We start from the raw sequence: 19,508 nt of genomic DNA, 5'->3' as shown, positions 1-19,508 counted from the left end.
AGAAAGCACAGATGTCCCTGGAAGAAACACAGAGCCCAACATAAACAGCATTGCACACTTCATACATACTTTTTCTGGGGTAATCAACAGCACAAAATCCTCTGTGGCTCACCCGGCCACCTATTTTGACGTTCTCATGGTAAGGTTTTTTTTTTTTTTTTTTTTAAACCTAGACATACAGATTTACCTAGACGCTTCAAATCAACAAAATTTAAAACATGCAGATAATGATTTAGAGCAAGCACTGTTCTAAGCCAATTATAAACTCAATTTCAAGTTCACAAAAAATGAAAAAAATTTGTGACAAACACTGGTTTATGCTGAACAACTAGGAACAGCACTAGACACATTAACAGTATGAAATACAGTAATATTTTTCTCAACAATTTTGAAATATTAGTCATCAGTTCTACTAGATCTCACATCAGTGTGATGTGATCTACTAGATCTCACATCAGTGTGATGTCATCTACTAGATCTCACATCAGTGTGATGTCATCTACTAGATCTCACATCAGTGTGATTTTTTTTGATGTCATCTACTAGATCTCACATCAGTGTGATGTCATCTACTAGATCTCACATCAGTGTGATGTCATCTACTAGATCTCACATCAGTGTGATGTCATCTACTAGATCTCACATCAGTGTGATGTCATCTACTAGATCTCACATCAGTGTGATGTCATCTACTAGATCTCACATCATCTCACATCATTCTGTGAAAAAACAGCAGAAGACTGCTTGTTTTGTTTGTTGCTACATCTTTGCAAAGAATATGCAAATTAGAAAATACAGATGTATAGCACGTTTCACAGGATAGATAAAAAGCATCATGAGAATATGTAAAGGTGTTTGATAATAGTCAATAAAAAATGATAGTGGGGAGAATGAAGAAATACAGTCTATTCTAAACACATTTTCATCTGTGCAATGTTTTGAACTACACTGCAGTGTCTTGAAAATTACACTGGTAAGTAAGGCAAGCAAATGAAATAGCGTGACCTATTGCTAGAAAAGTGAAACGGGGACTTAACGGTGACTCTACCTGACACCCCCCCCCCCCCCCCCAACACTTCCTCTACAGACTATGCAAATTGAAGTAACTTTCTTCGGCATAAGCACTTTGACCTATATTCATTTAAGACGCTACAAAAGCTAGTACTGTTATTCTAAAGAATTAAATAACGAAGTAGTTTAAACACATTCAAACCACACAAGTGTGTACTGTTTTTCTCCTCAAACACCGTACAAAAGTGCGTATCAACACTTGAAAGGAAATCTCTTCCCCACCCCCAACTTGTTCATTTTAAACAGAAGGCACCACATTGAGCACATTGTTTGAACATTCATTTTGCTTACATCTCATTTCCTTCCTCTCTTCTCCATGCTTCTTGATTACTCCTTGCAAGGCTGTGAAACAATCCTCTGCTTTTAGCAATTTATCTGCCTTCCCTCACTAGAAGTCAAGCCCTACAACATCAAAAACTTTACCATGGTAATCAACTGTTACAGCTCAAATTAATTAAGACAACACAATAAAGAAAACAAAGATCCCATTCTCATGGAGATCATTATACTTACTAAGAATCTGCAGAACGCACAAGATGTTAACATACACAAAACTTTGTTAATTTTTTTTCTGATACAGAGGTTAATTTAAAAAACAAAGCTCCAGACAGCAATTCTTCAGCCAAGTTAGTCCTTTAGAGCACTAAAACTATGCTTCAAAGCTCTGCCTCTCCCCATCCTATTTATACTGGCAAACCTCCTGCTGACGATCTCATTAAGAAACAAAGCAGTTCTGCAGCCCTATTCAGTAACAGCAAGGTCCCAGCTAGGGTACTGTGCTCACTTTTGGGTGCTGTTTTTCAGGAAGGACTGAAATGAGCTGGTGAGAGTCCACGGGAGAACAGTGAGAACAATCATCAGGGAGAAAGCAGATGGACACAGCCACCCCAGTCAGTGTTCACCCCTGAACACTTGCCAGTTCCACAACTCCTGGGAGCCCATGGGCAAGGTGGCTGCAAGGATGCAGCTTCTGAGGCATCCTTCTCTAGTGGATACATGGTTCTGGAGTTTCTTTCGCCCAGGAGCTGGGCTTGCAAGTATCCACATTCCCTGGTGTAAGGTTTGCATACCGTACCATATCCTTCAAAGTTTTTTATTTTGAGGAAAATGCTAGAGTCCGCTGGAGACCTCAACTGGGACATTCCTGCCTAGCTACACCTCACTGATATTCTCGTATCGTATTTCCCCTCCCTACAGTGCCCTAAGTGAACAGGGCTTGCTTGTTTTCTTATATAATGCCAACTTTAATTTTTTTTCTTCTTTTCATCATGTCTTTAGAGTCTTATTAACTAGCATCCTCTCTCCTCACTCCCAGAACATTAAACTAACGGGTGAGTAGCTTTGGTTAAGTGTATCACAAATTAGAAAGACACAACAACTGATATTCACATTTCCAAGTAAATTACTAAAGCAGCAATAGCTATTCATCTCTCAAGAATGAAAGATAAGTCAATTACAGTTTTGCAACACACCAGCATAAAATTCGCTCTCTTAAAATTGTCATCTGTTAAGGACTTAAAAAAACAAGCTAAGCATGTTTGATCAACACATAAAACTAAGGACACATTTTATATTCTCTCTGGAAGCACTTGAGAAAAGGTTTCAAAAGCAAGGTTAAGATGCCAAAAGGATCATATTTACCTTAATGATGTACTATAAGAAAATATGCAGCAAAACAACTCTCCCTGTGTGTGGCTATTCTGTTTCCCAGGACTCTACTGAGTCACTAGGCAATTCTCATTAATATTACCCTCTGTGCTTGAAGTAATTTATTTATCCCTAAATCCATGCTAAATATTTATATTTGCTGAAGACATCACCATAGATTAAATCCATTCTTTACCAATGTTTAGCTAAGAGATGAACTAGTACAGGCCTGTGCATTATTATTTGCATAACTTTAGCAGACTATTGAGTGCATTGCAGAAGTCTCTCCTGTTCGGGAGGCCTGTTGCACATTATCAAGCTTTCAGCAAATGTGTGTGTGCTCATTCTAAGTTGCTTTGGGAATCCAAAAGAACTACTTCTGATTTCAACATGTTACTCTATTAAGTACAGTTTCTTAAAACCTTTTAAAAACATAGCTAAAAGAATGAACATTATAGGTAGCACATGACAAGAATCCGTCGTTTTAAACTATTGGCCAGTTCTAACTGATGCAACTTGACTAGTACCTTGTGAGGAATGATGATTTTTGAGTGTCTCTGTCTACTTGCTGTGAGATGCTTTGGGCTTGATGTACAGCTGTGCTCCCAGTCCCACTCACAAGGAGATGGCAGTGCAGTAGTTTGCTCCCTGAAAAACAAAGTCTCATGTAAGTCATGCACAATCACAAAAGAGTGACTGTGAAGCCTGGGACACTGAAGTGCTAGAGATAAAGAGGATATAAAATACATTTCCTTTGTTAGTTTAGCATGCTTTAGCTTCCCTGGCAATCAAGTGGAAACAATGCTTGAATAAAGGAGATACTCGGTAGTATTTACACTTGCAGCAACACTGCAAACTTCAATTGAAGCACTGTCTCTCATCAGGCATCCACGCAAGCCTGCACACAAGGCAGCAAAGCATTTTTGCAAACTAAATAGGGTATAGACAGGAAGCGTGCTTATATTCCCTTTGTTGCACTGGTCCTCTCCACAAGGCATTTGGGCTTTTTGTTTTAATTTAGTCTTAGTCCGATAGCTTAGCTTGCGCAAGATTGTACAAAGTTAAGCTAGTAAGAGCATTGTATCTTGAACATAACCTCAGTAAGAACAATCCGATACATGCGCTCCAGTGACTTCAGTTGGTAACTTAAGAACTCCAGTTGCAAATGATAGAAAAGAAACAATTCCCAATGTCATTTTCTACTCCTTCTCCTGCTCAATAGGCCTCAGCTACCGCTCTTCTGCACAAGCAGTATGTTAGCTTCCATTCAGCATCCCTGTCAGAACACTCCTCCTCTCCCCCACCCCTTGTCCTAGCCCTTGATTATCCTGTGTAGGAAAACAGAAAATGAATGGTTTAACTAAGATGAAGGAGGAACTTTTGACAGAAATAGAAACAGAAGCCAGTGGTTAGGGTTTGTTGGTTGGGTTTTGTTTTTAGAAGAGAACCAACACACATCTTGATCATCTTAATTCCTCTCAAAGAGCATCTTTCCAAAGTGTTCCATCTTCAAAGAAGGATATAGACAGACTTCCCTAGAAGAGTATCTTATCCATACTCGTAACAGGTTTGGGTTTGGGTTTTTTTCTCTCCAATGTATATGGCTTTTTTTAATTCTGGTTAATACTCCATTAGCTATTTCTAGATAGCAGGACAGCCATAAGAAAGAGATACTGAAAGAATTCTGCAGAACTTCCTCAATTATCTACAAGCCTACCCCACATTTTATTGATGTGTCTTGTGTGTGGCATCCACTTTTCCTGAGCACAATCATAGTGAGGTTGCAGGTTCAAAAGAGCAAACTTAAAACTTCTAAGATATTTTAAAAATATATTTGATCTCAGATTAACTTCTTAAAAACTTCAAAAATGCAAGCACCTGCCAGACATCACATTGTGAAACTAGAAGGTCCTTTTCCCTCTCACTGATTCTTCCAGCATAAAAGCACCTTTCTAAAAGTAATAAACTACTGTTTTAAATCAAGGCATGATTTTGGAAGTCACAGAACAAAAGGATGCTTAATATGGGTTTCCATGATCACCAAAGAGCAGCAAGAGCCATGCTATGCATTATGAACAAACATCAGCTTTATTGTTCCAGGCCGTGCACAGAATGCTAATCTGGAGGCTGCAGGAAAGTTACACAAGCAAGCTAAACCCAAACTACCACTGCTATCATCATTTTGCCTCTGCGTGAAGATGCCAAGTTATAAATATCGATCTGTCGCAGAAATCGCATCACTATTCCAAGCAAAAATGGAGGTAGAAAAACATACTTTATAATGCCTTTGATATGAAAATGTAAATGAATGCCTTAGCAAAATAACATATTTGCCTTTCCCACTTTCTTTTGCACCTTAATCTGCGTTTTTAATCAGGATTTTCACAACTTTCAAGTGATGGCGTGGAGCTGGCATCACACTCTAATGCTGGGGGTTTTTTTTTAGGAGATGATTAAGAGAAATAAAGGAAGTATTTGAGTTAAGCATGCACCTGAATTTGTGCAGTGAGGAGATGACAGATGAGGATCTCTATATCCTACATTCAGTATTAGGTTTTTGGAAACTGTCTCGTGTTATTTCTCCCCCCCCCCACTTTTAAAACACCTTTTTTATATGAATGTGACAGGGTACCTCTAGAAGTTGAGTGATAAACTGATGTTAGCAAAGTGAGTTATTAATTTGCTTATTCCAGTTGTACAGAATAAGTAGTCTGCAGCTACAAGAAGAAAAGCGCTTTTTTCTTCAACTCACAGTTTAGTTTGCCACAATTGCTGGTTACCAACCTTTAGTTCCCTGAAAGTTCTAATGAAAACATAAAAGGGATCCCTATTACAGTCCAATGACAACAGCTTTTCTGCTTTTGTGAAACTGTTGGAATGGCAAATCCAAACATAATCCAAATACATCTTAACCAGTTTGGAATTCCAAGTGTGTACAACAATTGCATTAAGCAAACCTCTCCCTGAAAGGAAGGAGATGCCCGATTAAGAATGTTGGAAATAAAAACAAACATTAACAGGGTAATGTCTTTTGCACTTTGATACTAACACTCAGTAGTAGATGAAAGCCAAGCAGACCCAGTTGCAAAATAAAAAATAATGGATACTACTTTTAGCAAGTTTCATTTTTAGATGGCTTGTTTCAAGCTGTGATTCTGGCCAAACAAACCTACTTGAAAACAAAGAGGAATTCTGCAGGAATGTACCATCGCTTTCCAGCACACCTCCTCAAAGTATCAAGAGCAATCATGTACCGTTTTATCAACATGTGAAGGGTGGCTGCAAAATTCAAAGAGATTGGCATGTAAATAACTTACATGAAACAATCAAAGGAAGTCACAGTCTAGGATACTCCACTGTCCTGTGTCCAAATACATTGTACTAAGAACCCCTTTTAATGGGCAGAATTTTAACAAAGAGCCTACAAGCACTCTTTAACATGATACCAGAAACTCAGGACCAACTTGAAGAGTACTTGTGTTGATAAGAGGCTGGGAACTGTTGGCATCAGCTATTTTCCAGACTAGTTTTTGTGGTTTTGGTGATACAACTGAAAAAAAAAATCATATGGTACACTGTATTTTAATTGCTTTTACTGTTGGTGCCACCATTAGAGGAGTGCTCTTGTGAAAAAATTATAGGATAAATCTGAGTTCAGTTACAGCCAAACAGTCACAGTTTTACTCCAAGCTTTTCGTCAAAGTCTTGCTTATACAAAACTATTCCAAACCAGCAGAAACACATTAATTGCTCTTGAACAAAAGCCTTTCACATTTTGCACTCCTCTGCAATGTCTGAAACAAGGTGACAGCATTCTAATGCATAACAAAAATACGAGAGACTAGAAGCACTGTGAAGACACCCATCCATCGATGCTACTCATATAGGGGCAGGTGGGAGAGAATCACAATCCCCTTTCACACCCACCATAACTTTTTCAGGGAAACAGTTATGAACAGAAAAAATTTTCCGAAGCCTAATACTCAAGTTGTGTGGTACAAGAAAGCACTCTGGATTGTTTTTAACAAAACCAGAATGCTCAGTATGTCACATTTTGAACATTAATAGCCTTAACTGACTTTTAATAACTAAAACTCTCCTTTAGGGAAACATTCCTAAATATGATGAACTCCTGCTTCCTAGCAGAGAAGGGAAGTTGCACACACAGAGAAAAGCATTTTTCTTTTCCACTTTCAGAAGCTGCTACTTCTCTCATGGATAAACTTAGAATATGTTTATTTTTAAATGAGGGGGAGGGGAATGCACACATACACACATCAGGTTAGTAGTAAGCAATAAACACAAAACAACCATTTCATTTTCATTCTGATTAGTATACACCTGTTTATTCTTTCCGTTCTTCAGCAAACTCCTAATGTAGAAATAACACCTTCTCCTACTTACTCTACTAGCCAAAGACAAGAAGTACACAGAAATCTCTAACGAAACCACAAAGTTTAATCACAACTGCAGAAGATACACTGTTTGGAAGGTACAAGAAAAAAGATTTCCTGTTTTATGAATGACTCTCCTCTTTTCTGATAACAAGTTTTAAAATTGCATGATTCAAGGTGAACACAGGTTTTCCCATACTTACTTACTGATTGCTTTTTAACACTTACCCTGGATGTTGCCACAGATTTGCATGTCTACCCTCAGGAAGCAGCTCCCTCTTGTTAAGGGGAGTAATACCTATCGCTGCTTCTAAAATAGTTCTGTATTTCTTGTACCGCATCCTACCTCTCTCAAGAGTTCCACCACTCTAAGTTATCATCCAAATGCAGACGCTGCAACTGAAGTCATGCCTCTTCACTTATCTGAACTGCTGCTTTTTAAAACATGCTTCAAGTTTGAAGCATAAAAATAATGCTTTTTCCCCTCTCCCAGGCTTGGAGAGTTAGCAGGAGAGAGAAACCAAAGAAAAACTCCTACCAGATTCCCCGGAAACGTCATTGTTACATAATTCGATCTTTGAATAAGACACTAATGAAAATGACTGAAGAGACAATCACGGTTCTAAGCCTGGCCGGATAATGTACACTCTCCAATTGACTAATCCTTTGCTAAATCTCTGCTGTCTATAATCTTTCAAGTACTAATGGAGCACTAGGTAACTTCTCTGTCAAATCCATCCAGGGAATAAGAGAGATCTGCATAGAAAACTTCAGATTGTTTCAGACACTGTGACAGCCAAAAATAGCTTTTGCTACAACTTTTCTCCTCAGCACCAGAAAGCTCTGTACATTGGAAGCGTTAGAAGGGATTTATCCCATCTGCTTAGAAAAGGCACGGAGCAACGTTTCCTTACGTGGCTTGTATGGAATTAAGCAAGCTAGAGACTCCCATTATGATACCTACTAGTCATTCAAACATGCCTCGCATAATGCCAGAAGCCACTTTCCATGTCAAAATTGTTCTAGCCATGAGGTAAGTAACTGTGCGTGCCAAAGACCTCAGGTACTAACTACAAAGGTGGAGACAGATGTACACGTTCAAGTAACAGTGACATTCTGGAAACGCTGCAGTACTGTCAAATTGCAGTATTAAAAGAGACGTACTTGATTGCAAAAAGAATAACTAAGGAAATGTTGTAATGCTACTTAGATACTAAGATAGTAAGATATAAATGTTTTATATATAATTATCTATATAAATACTATGTACTTACGCAGTAATATAAAAATGTAAAAAGAACAGATCAGACAGAAAGACTGAAGACTTCAGCCACAACTCCCTCTGTAAATTGTGCATTTTAGTTATTCCCTAGTATTATTACACGTCTGTATTTGTGTTGGTGTGACTTCGTATTGCACGCTACTTATTTGGAAACTGTTAAGATGAAAACCGCTAGTTTTCATTAGTTATACTGCAAGTTTTCATTAGTTATACTGCAAAATATTCAGCTCTTAACAACAAGATTTGTATAACCATTGCCAGGTCCTGTGTTACTTAAATCCTGTGTTACCTGTATTTGGTGTTTAATATTCAGTCACATTTGCAGGTTATGTTAACATATGCACACACTGAACTACCTCAAGTTATTACTAAATAGTAATCCGTGGGACTGATCTTAGAAGAGCAAAATAAAATCAAGCATCTTTTAGATTCAGGGAGTACCACTACAAACAACTGTCAGAGGGAAAAATTTAGTTTTCACCTACCTAGTTGCATGCTGATATGTAAGGAATATGCAGTCTGAAAATTTGTGATGTTAAGAAAATTAATATATTAAAAACACAAAAATGAAATTAAGCAAAAAATTACATCTCCAGGTCCAAAAAAACCACTTAACTACAACTTCAAACATCTGTATACAAAGTATTAAGAAGCTTAGGAAAGCGAAGTACTACTAGAAGTCTGCAAGCACAGCTAACGCCATTAAGCCTGCACACATCCTGACTTCTGATAGCTTTGGCAGCAATATTGCAAAGTCAGTACTGACTAGGAAAAGACAAGACAAGAAGTGGGCAGTTTTTTGGCTATTCCAGTTTTTAAGAATCTTCTGACTGTACTAGTCCATGACAAAATTCAATTTTACTTAAACGCAGCAACATTTTGATAAAATCCAGTATTCCCTCAAAGTCAGTTTTGTTAGCAACATCAGTATTACCACAATTTCTCCTATGAAGTTTTGGTACTTCTTCCTGTCCCCTCCCCTTAACACTTTTTTAACCCTAAATTTTCCCCTTATAGATCTAAGAAACAGTTCTTACAAAAACTTCCCCAAAGTACTTTTCAAAGCCAGAGTCCTATGCAAAGTCTAAAAAGCATTTAGTGCAGCTCTGGTCTTTTGTTTCTTTGGGCAAAGCCTATTAATTCTGACTACAACAGGCGCCCCACAACTAGCCCTTGTACACAGAGAAGCCAAGCTCACACAATCAGCACAACTTACTCCCAAGTACTGCTAAATGGTTCATGAAATCTCCAGGGAGATTTACCTAGAGGGAGTAAGACTGACTCACAGTTTATTAACTTCCTTCAACTTTATTTGAAAACAGAAATTCAAAGCTGCTGGTACATCCATTGTTAGTGAAGGATGGCTTTTGCAGAGCAAACAAAAGGTCTAAAACATACCTTCATCCATTGTTTTCTGTTGGGGAGTTACCATCCACTCCCCTTCTTCTGGCTTTGTATTTTTTCAGGAAAAATGAACACCAAGTTTTATTGGAAAGAACATAGCAGAACTTTCCTAACTGGGAACATGCAAGTGAACAAACATAATCTAAGAATTAAGCTGTTAAGAAAAATACTTGTGTCAACTTCAGGAACTCATGTTCCTCAGACAAATCCAAAAACATAACAGTAAGAAACCGCCTCACAGTTCAGCTAAAAAGATTCTTTGCTTATTCACTATATTTGCATTCTCTCCTAACCTTCTCCCTACAGATCTCTCACATTAATTACTAATTAGTTTACAAAGCAAAGAAAACACAATAACATGCATTTCTAGCAAACTGATATAGTGCATTGTGACAACAAACCAAAAGGCTTGGAGCACTTATCATAGCCTTACCAAGCTACACTGGCTATAGGGAAAGAGGACTCCATGAAAACTGTCAGCTTTTCTTTCTGTTCCAAAGTTCCCTACTCTTTTCTGTGCTTCCTTAGCTGAAACAGGGAAAAAAACCCACCAATGTTTCAGTCTTGGGGCAGTGATTTCAATCCGGCTGAAATTCTACAGATGACTTTTGCAAAAGCAGTTCTGAAGTTTGCTTCTTTTCATTCACACTGTAAAAACTGTGGACTCAATTGCAGTGGATGGTTTGGAAAGTAAGACGTATTTCCGGGAATGGGGAAAGAATGACAGAAGCTCTGTCAGCGTTAAAGAAACATTTATGAGATCAAAGCAAAAGCTTCCTTTTGCTCTAATCCTTGACAGATGAAAACAGAGTCATACTCCCTTAATTAGATGTAGGGCATACTTCATGTAAACCGATGACAGAAGCATGATCACATCTTCAGTCACTTCAGACCCAACTACAAAGGAGACAGCCATTGCCCAACGTAGCCACAAATTACTTTCCATCTTTGGAAACAGACAAAATCCTTTTCTTTCTTGTCTCTCAACAAAAATCTCTGTAACACATACAGCCCGAAGAATTCTCTTATGAAGAGAGCAAAGAAACAAAGGTCTTTTCCTACATGGTTTTTCTCGGGTGACAAGAATAACTATGACAGACAATTGTTAACTCCCAGAACATACATGTGTTTTGTTTGGGCCATATAGCTAAGAAATAGCTGGAAAAATAATCAACGCGTATGTAGAGCTTGTTCTGTTGAAACAATCTTGAGGTAAAGGAGCATCAAGGATCAGACTGGGGGCATGGGGTGGGAATGGTTTCATGGAAAGAGAAGAGGAGGACCTGGAAACTTCTTTCACACAGCCTTCATGGATTGCAGTTGCTTTTGGCCCCTCCTTAGAGATAGTCTCTTGCCTCAACAGTCCATATGTTCCTGGAGATTCTCAGAATCAGCTTATACAAAGTTGTGCTAAGGAGGCTAGAGACACCAGCAGTCAAATCTGCTGGCTATTAAGCAGAGCTAGATGATGAAGCAGATGTTAGAATAGAGAGAGCAAGCCCGACTACAGACAGCCTGGCTGTTAACAGTGACATGCAGGAGAGATTTATGAGTTTTCTGTAATATCTCTTTAAAAAAAGACTAATGAGGCAAAGCAAATAACAAATAGCTTGAACAAATATGTGAAACGTTGGTTTAGATGAAGCTGAACGCTGTTGAGTTCAGGCTTGGTTTATCGATACAATGCAGGCTGATGTTAAAGAATTAGTTTGATATGATAGAGTAATGACAACAAAATGCTTTTGGGAGAGGTATTATTGAGTCAATCTGAGGAAAAATCCAAAGTGGTCCAAAATATCTGAACTCATGCCTAGCTGTCCTCGTTTCAGCTGGGATAGAGTTAATTTTCCTCTTAGTAGCTGGTACAGTGCTGTGTTTTGGATTTCGTGTGAGAACAATGTTGATAACACTCTGATGTTTTAATTGTTGCTAAGCAGCGCTTATCTTAAGTTAAGGATTTTTCAGTTTCTCATGCTCTGCCAGCAAGCAGGTGCGCAAGAAGCTGGGAGGAGGCATAGCCGGGGCAGCTGACCCGAACCAGCCAAAGGGGTATTCCATACCACAGAACATCATGCTCAGTATATAAACAGGGGGGAGTTGGCCAGGGTGGGGAGATCGCTGCTCGGGCATCAGCCAGCAGGTGGTGAGCAACAGCATTGTGCATCACTGTTTTTTTCCTTGAGTTTTAGTTGGGCTTTTTTTCCCCTTTTTTTTGTTATATTCCTTTTCATCACTATTATTATTATATTTCATTATTACTATTGCTAGTATTGTATTTTACTTTAGTTATTAAACTGTTCTTATCTCAGCCCACAAGTTTTACCTTCTTTCCTGATTCTCTTCCCCATCCCACTGGGAGGGGGCAGGAGTGAGGGAGCAGCTGCGTGCTGCTTAGTTGCTGGCTGGGTTTAAAACACGACACTAGCTTAATGAAAACATACCCACACCTAACTAGACATCCTAAATCTGACATTTCACATGTATATAGACCACACCCAAGATAATCTGCATACCTTTAAGAAATAAAAAGAAATTTCTCAAAAATAGTTCTGGATTGCTGGTGCAAAACAGAAGCAAAGACAACAGCATGGAAAGGGAGCAGGCATTGGGAAAAATCAGAACAAAAGGCGATTAATATTTTTCCGTGCGCACTTCTTATTGGCCCTACTATTGCATCACACAGTATTTTTGTCTGTCATTTTCACGTTAGACGTGAAAATACAACACTAACGAGTTTCATTTTCTTCCTAGATTAGGAACCATCATTACCTGAGGTTCCAACACTCAGATACACAATGACAATGCTGACCTGAACTCAGGAAGACTTGTGCGGCTCATGTTTCCTAAAAACAAAGCCTGCAGCTGATGAATACACACCATGGTAGATGCCGTACAAGATATCAGACCAGAGCTCCCACAGCTCACTCCGTCATTACTAGGTGTGGATCATAAACATCCTAAATACGTTCACAACTGCGAGGGTCATCTAATGCTGGACAAAAAAGAGTTGCCACAGTCTGCATTCTCATTTGAAACAGAAATCTACAATATTCCCCAGCAATCATCTGATTTAAAAGAAAACAAAACCAAACAATAACAACTAAAAACCAACCCAAACATTAATAGTTTAAATTGTGAAATGACCTGGAGTGGTCTTCGCTGCTGCATGAAGCTGTTTAATTCCCATACTGCAGTCAGTACCTGTGTTAATTATGTAATATTTAAGTAAAAAATAACCTCAGCCCTCTAGTGTTAAATGCAGACTTTGTTTGGCAAAAAAAAAACCCCAAAGCCCCCTAGTACTGGTAAAAGACCATTAAAGGGCAACAGAAGGCTCCAAAGACTCTGGGGACAAGAAGTAAGCACACTTTACAAGGGAGCAGACATAAGGATCTAACACAGTGCTGCTCTTTCTGAGGAAGAGGATAGGTTCAGACAATTGAGAAAAGCACCCCGTGGTTGAACAGCTCTATTTTGACAAAAGCATCTGGAAGAGAAATCTGTGTAGAAATTAAATCTGAGTACTTCTCTGCGGATTCCCAAACAACTTAGAGTAATTGGTCATGGGACTGAAACCAAACCTTTAACTGTGAAAGATGACATGCACTGGTGTGCATATGTCAGCATGGCCATGCAAAACCAGTCATACCTACAAAGACTGCAGCACCGAAGTGGGTAACTCACTATTTGCAAACATTCTTCACTATGGCAAGATCCATATATTAGAATACAGGCCTAAAAATTATGCCCTATATCCTTATTGCCATAAATGTTTGTTTTACAAATAGATTGTCTCATTTTTGAAGAGTCTTCTAAAGTTCACAGAAATTCACTGCAATTGGGGATTAAGATTCACAGGCCTCATGCAGCTGACATCAAATATCAATTGTCAGATTTAATAAACTCATTTTTTCCCAGCAATTAATATTTTCATACGTGTTTGAAAACAAACCAGGCTTGAAAATCTCTAACCTCAACAAACTGTAGCTGTTACACCATGTCAGCGCTTTCTTTCCCCTGTTACTAGAATGACTGGTTCCAGGACTACTACAATCGGATGGAACTGATGCAGCCAAGGCATGATGCAAGTTACACCATCCTTGAGAATGTAAATACTGTTATTTCAGCAATTAAAGGAGAACAGTCTTGTAACAAGAGATTTCCTTTACCCTACAAGGAAGTTCTGGAGACAGACAATGTTGGTAACTGTTTAAAACACACACACAAATGCTATCATCTAGATTTGCTTCAAGTTAAATGCAGCTTTGAGGTAGTCCTGGAATATTAGGCCATTCCCCAGTTGAGGATTACTATGATCCAGGAACCTTCTGATGCTTTTTAGCATCTAGGTTTTATAAAGGTACAACACATCCCATTGTGAACCATGTCAGTGCCTAAACATTATTTTAATCAGAAAGATTTCCTGGTTCTCCTGAGAAGACACTGAACCAGGAAAGGGGGGATTAAGCAATCAAAAAAGTATCAGACACTTAATGGCTTTGATGCTTCATTCTGAAGAGCTCTGTTGAGATTACAGTTCATGCAAAGTATTGGGATCATCCTAACCCCACTGCGTAATTCCCAGTACTCATCGTTAGTCTCACACAAACCCAGTGTAGTGACACTGAACACAGCAGCAGTTACTGATCTTGTGATACAGGGCAATGGAGAACGCAAGTTAGACGCAGTTTCTCCAATCCATAGTGACTTCCTTTTGCAAAGGGAAGAGGAGTCACTGCCACTACTTTAATGCAATGTTTAGGGCACAAGAAGATGTTTGCATATAACAGTCTGGAAGCAATTACAACAGTAAACTCACCTAAAAGTCAAATACATGCAGAAAGCTTCCTCAGAAGCCTGATGAAAGCCCTCACAAGCACTAGGTTATACTAAGTATAAATCTTACTGATCAGGTCTAAACGGCACACGCATGCTTACTACGTGCAAAGTATTCCAAAGTCTCTTCAAGCAGCTGGATGATCTACCAATGAATATCAATTTACACAAGCAAACTTCCCACGCTTTCCAGTACCTGATCCTTGCCATGCAGACCTCATGGATCGTGACAAGGGTAATTGCTTGGAAGAGCTTACAGATGGATCCTTAGACTATGAATGCTTCAGAAACAAAAGCAGCAATTTTATCAGTCATAGCACATGTTTGTTTTTCTTTTCTCTGAACCACAGCTAAATCACAGTCCTAAACCGTTAAAAGAAAACTTTGCTGAACAGAAGAAACGGTAAGTCCTTTTAATTTGTTTCAAACCATCCCACCTTGATAATTACATCCAAAGGTTAAAACAAAGGAGACCTTTCGTGGCCTCTGCTGGAGCACAGCTGTGGGGCTGAGAGCTTTCAAATACTGTCCTAGCTGTTGGATTCAACACCAGTTTATAAATCGAAGCTAGGGAGCAGATTCTTCAGAGATGCCAGCTGTTTTAAGTGAGTAACTATTAGAAAGCAACATCAGAGGTATAAAAGTTTTCAGATAACCAATCTGAAAGATGAGTATATGACTCTTACACAAGTATGTTCAGACAGCATGTACTTTTTCATCCTGGAAAAATACGCAGAAGAAACAGGTTTTAAGTAGGGGGAAAGAAAGGGCTGAGTTGTCTAATAAAGCAAGCGCATGCCACTGGTAGATCAACCCTGACGCTCCACGATGCAAATCTAATGCACCTGGGTTCCAGCACCACAAACAAGGCCGATGCCAAGGCACTTTAACAGGGCAATCAAGCATTTGGCTGTTGGAACTGCCTGTTCCTTTGTTTTACAGTTCCCTGTTAACTTGAAACTTCCCCTGACCCAGTTAGCCAAAGCCCAAGGCACGGCTGGAATCCACTCGGGATGTGCCAACATAAAGATTTCAGGAATTCTGTGCGTAACAAAAGCAGCCCAAGCCCCCGCCGTCGGGGGTGCGCGCCTGTCGGGGGACCCGCCCCTCCTAAGGCGAAAAAACCCGGGTAAACAAAAACCCTGATTCATCGGTGACATCCCTCCCACTTCCCACGTAGTATCGCACTCTCCCGGCAAGTACTTAGCACGGAAAAAGTCACCGAGAGCCGCTTAATCCCGTTAGGGAAAAGCCGATCCCCGACCCGACCCGGCTGTTCGCGCACCCCAGGTGCGCGGCCGCGGCAGCGGCGCCAGGCCGGGGCGGGGGGGGGGGGGGGGGGGGGGTGTCCCCCGCGGCGGGAGCGCAGCCCCCGCCTCGGCTCCGCGGACAAAGGCGGCAAAGTGCGCCTGAGGAACGAAAGGGGGGGGGAGGGGGGAGAAAGGGGGGAGAAAACCCCAGAGCACACAAAGGAGGGAGAAGTCGCACAGCTCTTCCCCGCAGCGCGGCCCCTGGAGCGGGGAGCGGAGGCAGCAGCGGCGCCGGACGGGGGGCGACGAGGGGCGGCGGAGCGCCGCACCTGCCCGAGGAGAGGGGAGCGGCGGGGAGGCGCGGAGCCGGGGGCAGCCCAGCCTGCCCCGCGCGGGGATACTCGCCTGCTCGCGGAGGTAGCCGCGGTGCGGCGGCGGCGTCCAGCAGCGGGAGCAGAGGTGCCGGCCGGCGGCCCAGCGCTAGGACTGCGTGCCCTGCCCTGCCCTCAACCCTGCCCCGCCGCCCCGGAGCGGGCTGCGACGGCCGCGCCGAATCCGAGTGCGGGGCCGAGGTCGGGTCTGGGTTCTCACCGAGTCGGGCGATTTCCTGCGGGCGGGGGCGGCGCGGCCGCGCCGGGGCGGGCTCCCGCCGCAGGTGCCGGCCTCGCCTCCAGGTGGGGAGGCGGCGGAGGGGAGGGCAGGGGCGGGAAGAGGAGGGCGGCGGCGGCCGCCGGACGGGGCGGGCACCGGGCAGCACGGCCCCCTCCCGCCGCCCGCCCCTCGAGCCCCTCCGCAGGCGGGGCTCCACCTGCGGTCGCCGCCGCCCCGCCACCTCCCCAGCTCAGGGCTGACTTCGCCTCGCTGCCCCCCGGCCCACGCTCACACACACACACACACACACACACATGCTCGCTCTCTCACACACGGGGCGGCGGGCGGGGGAACAGGAAATACCGGTTGCAGCCTGGTACTCCGCGCCGCTGAGTCACCGCGGCGGGGCCGCCGCGGCCGCCTCGCCCCCCCGGCTTTTCTCAGCCCGTCCCGTCTCCCGGGAGGGGGGCCTCGACTCTGCCCCCCCGCCTACCGTCGCTGCCCGGCATTGCCCGAAGCGGCGCCGGGGCGGAGAGCCGACCTGCGGGCAGCTGCAGCAGCGCCCGCGGCCGGTGCCGGCTGCTGGAGGGCCGGGGCGGCGGAGCGCTTTGGCCGCTGTTGCTCTCAGGGTGCACTGTCACCCAGCCCTGCATTTGTGTGTTTTTTTCCGTTTACATCAGCGTTTTGTTACGAACTTAGGATCATCACTTATCTGAACTTTCCTAACTGGAAGAACTCTGAAACAGCTTTTAAAACCACGGTGCAGTGTTCCACATATGCTTCTGAATCTCCTTTTTTCCTGCCTTTTATCGCAGAAGAGCTATGGCCAACTTCCCTCCACTTTACTGGTGTGCTCTGGCAGCTTTGAGGACCTGGGTGTTCACATCATCACTCATAGCTGAAACACCCAAGATTAGCAGAAGGCAGAGCAGCTCCATTTCCAGGCCAGAACACGCAGCGTCACTCTGCAGGTCCTACCAATACTGTTCCTGAAACCTTAAGGGAACTGCCAAAAGGGAACTGCACTTCAGGCTGGCATTCCACAGGTATCAGCTTTCCGGCATCACTGATGTCCTGCAGCCGAAATGAGAAAGGCAAGGCCAAACAACCCTGACAGGATTCTTTGGAGTCGTATTTCTTCTGCGTTGTAAAGCACTAAATGTCACCAAGAATTCCTTATCTGCTCTCTTGGGCAGTTAAACCCTATGCAAGCCCCTCTAAAATTAAATGGTATACTCCCCTGGTATCAGGCCTATGAAACAAAATCTACTTACAAGTTTTCCGGTTTGTTGTTAGTTGCCGGTGAGAAAGGGCAGATGATTTTTCAACAGATGCTAAATATTCTAGATTCCCACAGCATTCCTAATTCAGATGGGTTTCTTCCTCATTAGGTGCAGATGATGTTTGTGCAGTATGCCTCATACAGAAATTAAGATAAAGAAGGCAAACAGTGTTCTCCATGAAAGTGCTGGACTTTGGAAGGAGGCACCAGAAGAGCCTATTTTATTGACAGCAAGTACGAAACTGCATTCAGACGTTGTATTGAAAAAGCCTGCTTGTAGCTATAGTTAATAATTACCATGTGTGTGCATACAGTAGTCTTCAAGAGACCGTTGCAGTCTAAAAGCCCCAAACAGGAAAACTGAGGGGAAAAAAAAAAAAGACTAACTCAGTAACTTGACGTTTTCTGTCGGCAATAGACAGGCTCAGCGAACAGTACATAATACAATATTGCATTCAGGCAGAATCAAGGCATGAGGAGTAGAAATGTAGTCTTCCAGGTATGTGTCAGGTTATTTGGTTTACACTGTGCTGGGTGTCTGTTTCCTTAATGAATGTTTAAAAACTTCATCTGTTAGTTCTTTAAATGTTTTCCTTTTTCTGAAGCTACTTTTGTAATAGTGGCCTTGCAATGGTTGGTTATGGTTCTAAAATGCTGTGAAGAGGAGTAATACTACTGACATATTTAATGTATTCCTAATTTTTTTTAGTAGAACAGTAGAGAACATTGATGGCTAGCAGAAGAGCCTACATCTGGAAACTAACAATGCTTACAAAATTACTCATTGTAATACTGATCACTTAGCATAATTACCATGAGACAAACAATTTTTAAAACAATTCAGCAAATTGGAGAGGGCAGCAACGTTATATGGCTTGTTTTAAACATCTATTGTTTCCTTATCTAAACTTGTCTGTCCTTCCTTAACCTGAATTCCAAAAAAAGTTTGTAATGAATAACTGTTTAAAAAACGTTATTTGTTCATAGCTCTGTGTATTCTACCCCCAGCCTCCACTGGCTATCTCCTTTGGTAGAGGTCATGAATCTTGCCTTTGTTCTATGACTGCCAACAGTACAATTTACATAAAAGACAATTTGGGACAGAGGGGGACGTAACTCCGAACAACTTCTTCTTATCTTTAAACAGGAGTTCCAAAAAAAAAAACCCCACCCAAAAAAACCCAACAAACCCAACAAAACCTCAATAGCAAAATGGACTGGAACATGTTTGATTGGTTACAATTATAAATAGTGGTGTGCAGTAAATTTAAAATACCATCCCCTAAGGGGCCACAACATGATGCAGCTTGCCCCTCGTCTTTCCTTGCCCTGCCAACGACATCAGCCCTTGGGCAAAGTTAATCTCTTCCTGATAGCCTTTGCTTCTGCCGCTCCCATGCTTCCTTTTCTATTTTGAATGCTCTTCCAGGTATTCTGGCGAGCCTCCGCCTTCCTTCCCAGGACTCCCACACATTCCAGAGCTAGTTAGCACAATCACGGAGTTCAACCATGAACCAGAAGCTAAAAGTAATTAAACACAAACCTCCCTGCGAATCCCCCTTCCCTTATTCGGCTACCACCTCTTCAGAACGGGTCTTTATCCCATTTATTGAAGCTGATAAAAGACTTTGGGAATTTTAAGGAAACAAGACAGGATGATTTTATCACATGGAGCAGTCTTGCAGGGAAGAGGTAATGTTTCTTAAGAATTACCACAAGTGGAAAGGAAAATGAACCAACCAGACAAGCAT

The 19,508-nt window shown here is 41.9% G+C and overlaps 1 protein-coding gene across 1 annotated transcript in view; it reads right to left on the bottom strand.

Annotated features, from left to right (window-relative positions):
* TJP2 (tight junction protein 2) overlaps positions 1-3,366 on the bottom strand; it is a 55,293-nt gene extending 51,927 nt beyond the window's left edge. Inside the window, exon 1 of the mRNA XM_050912812.1 lies at positions 3,246-3,366. The gene's annotated coding sequence lies outside the window, so the exon portion shown is untranslated. The remainder of the gene's footprint in view (positions 1-3,245) is intronic.
* Positions 3,367-19,508: the final 16,142 nt, after the last annotated feature.

This window comes from Gymnogyps californianus, chromosome Z (assembly GCF_018139145.2).
Source record: "Gymnogyps californianus isolate 813 chromosome Z, ASM1813914v2, whole genome shotgun sequence".
Lineage (NCBI taxonomy): Eukaryota > Metazoa > Chordata > Aves > Accipitriformes > Cathartidae > Gymnogyps > Gymnogyps californianus.
This window is presented reverse-complemented; position numbering and strand designations above follow the sequence as displayed.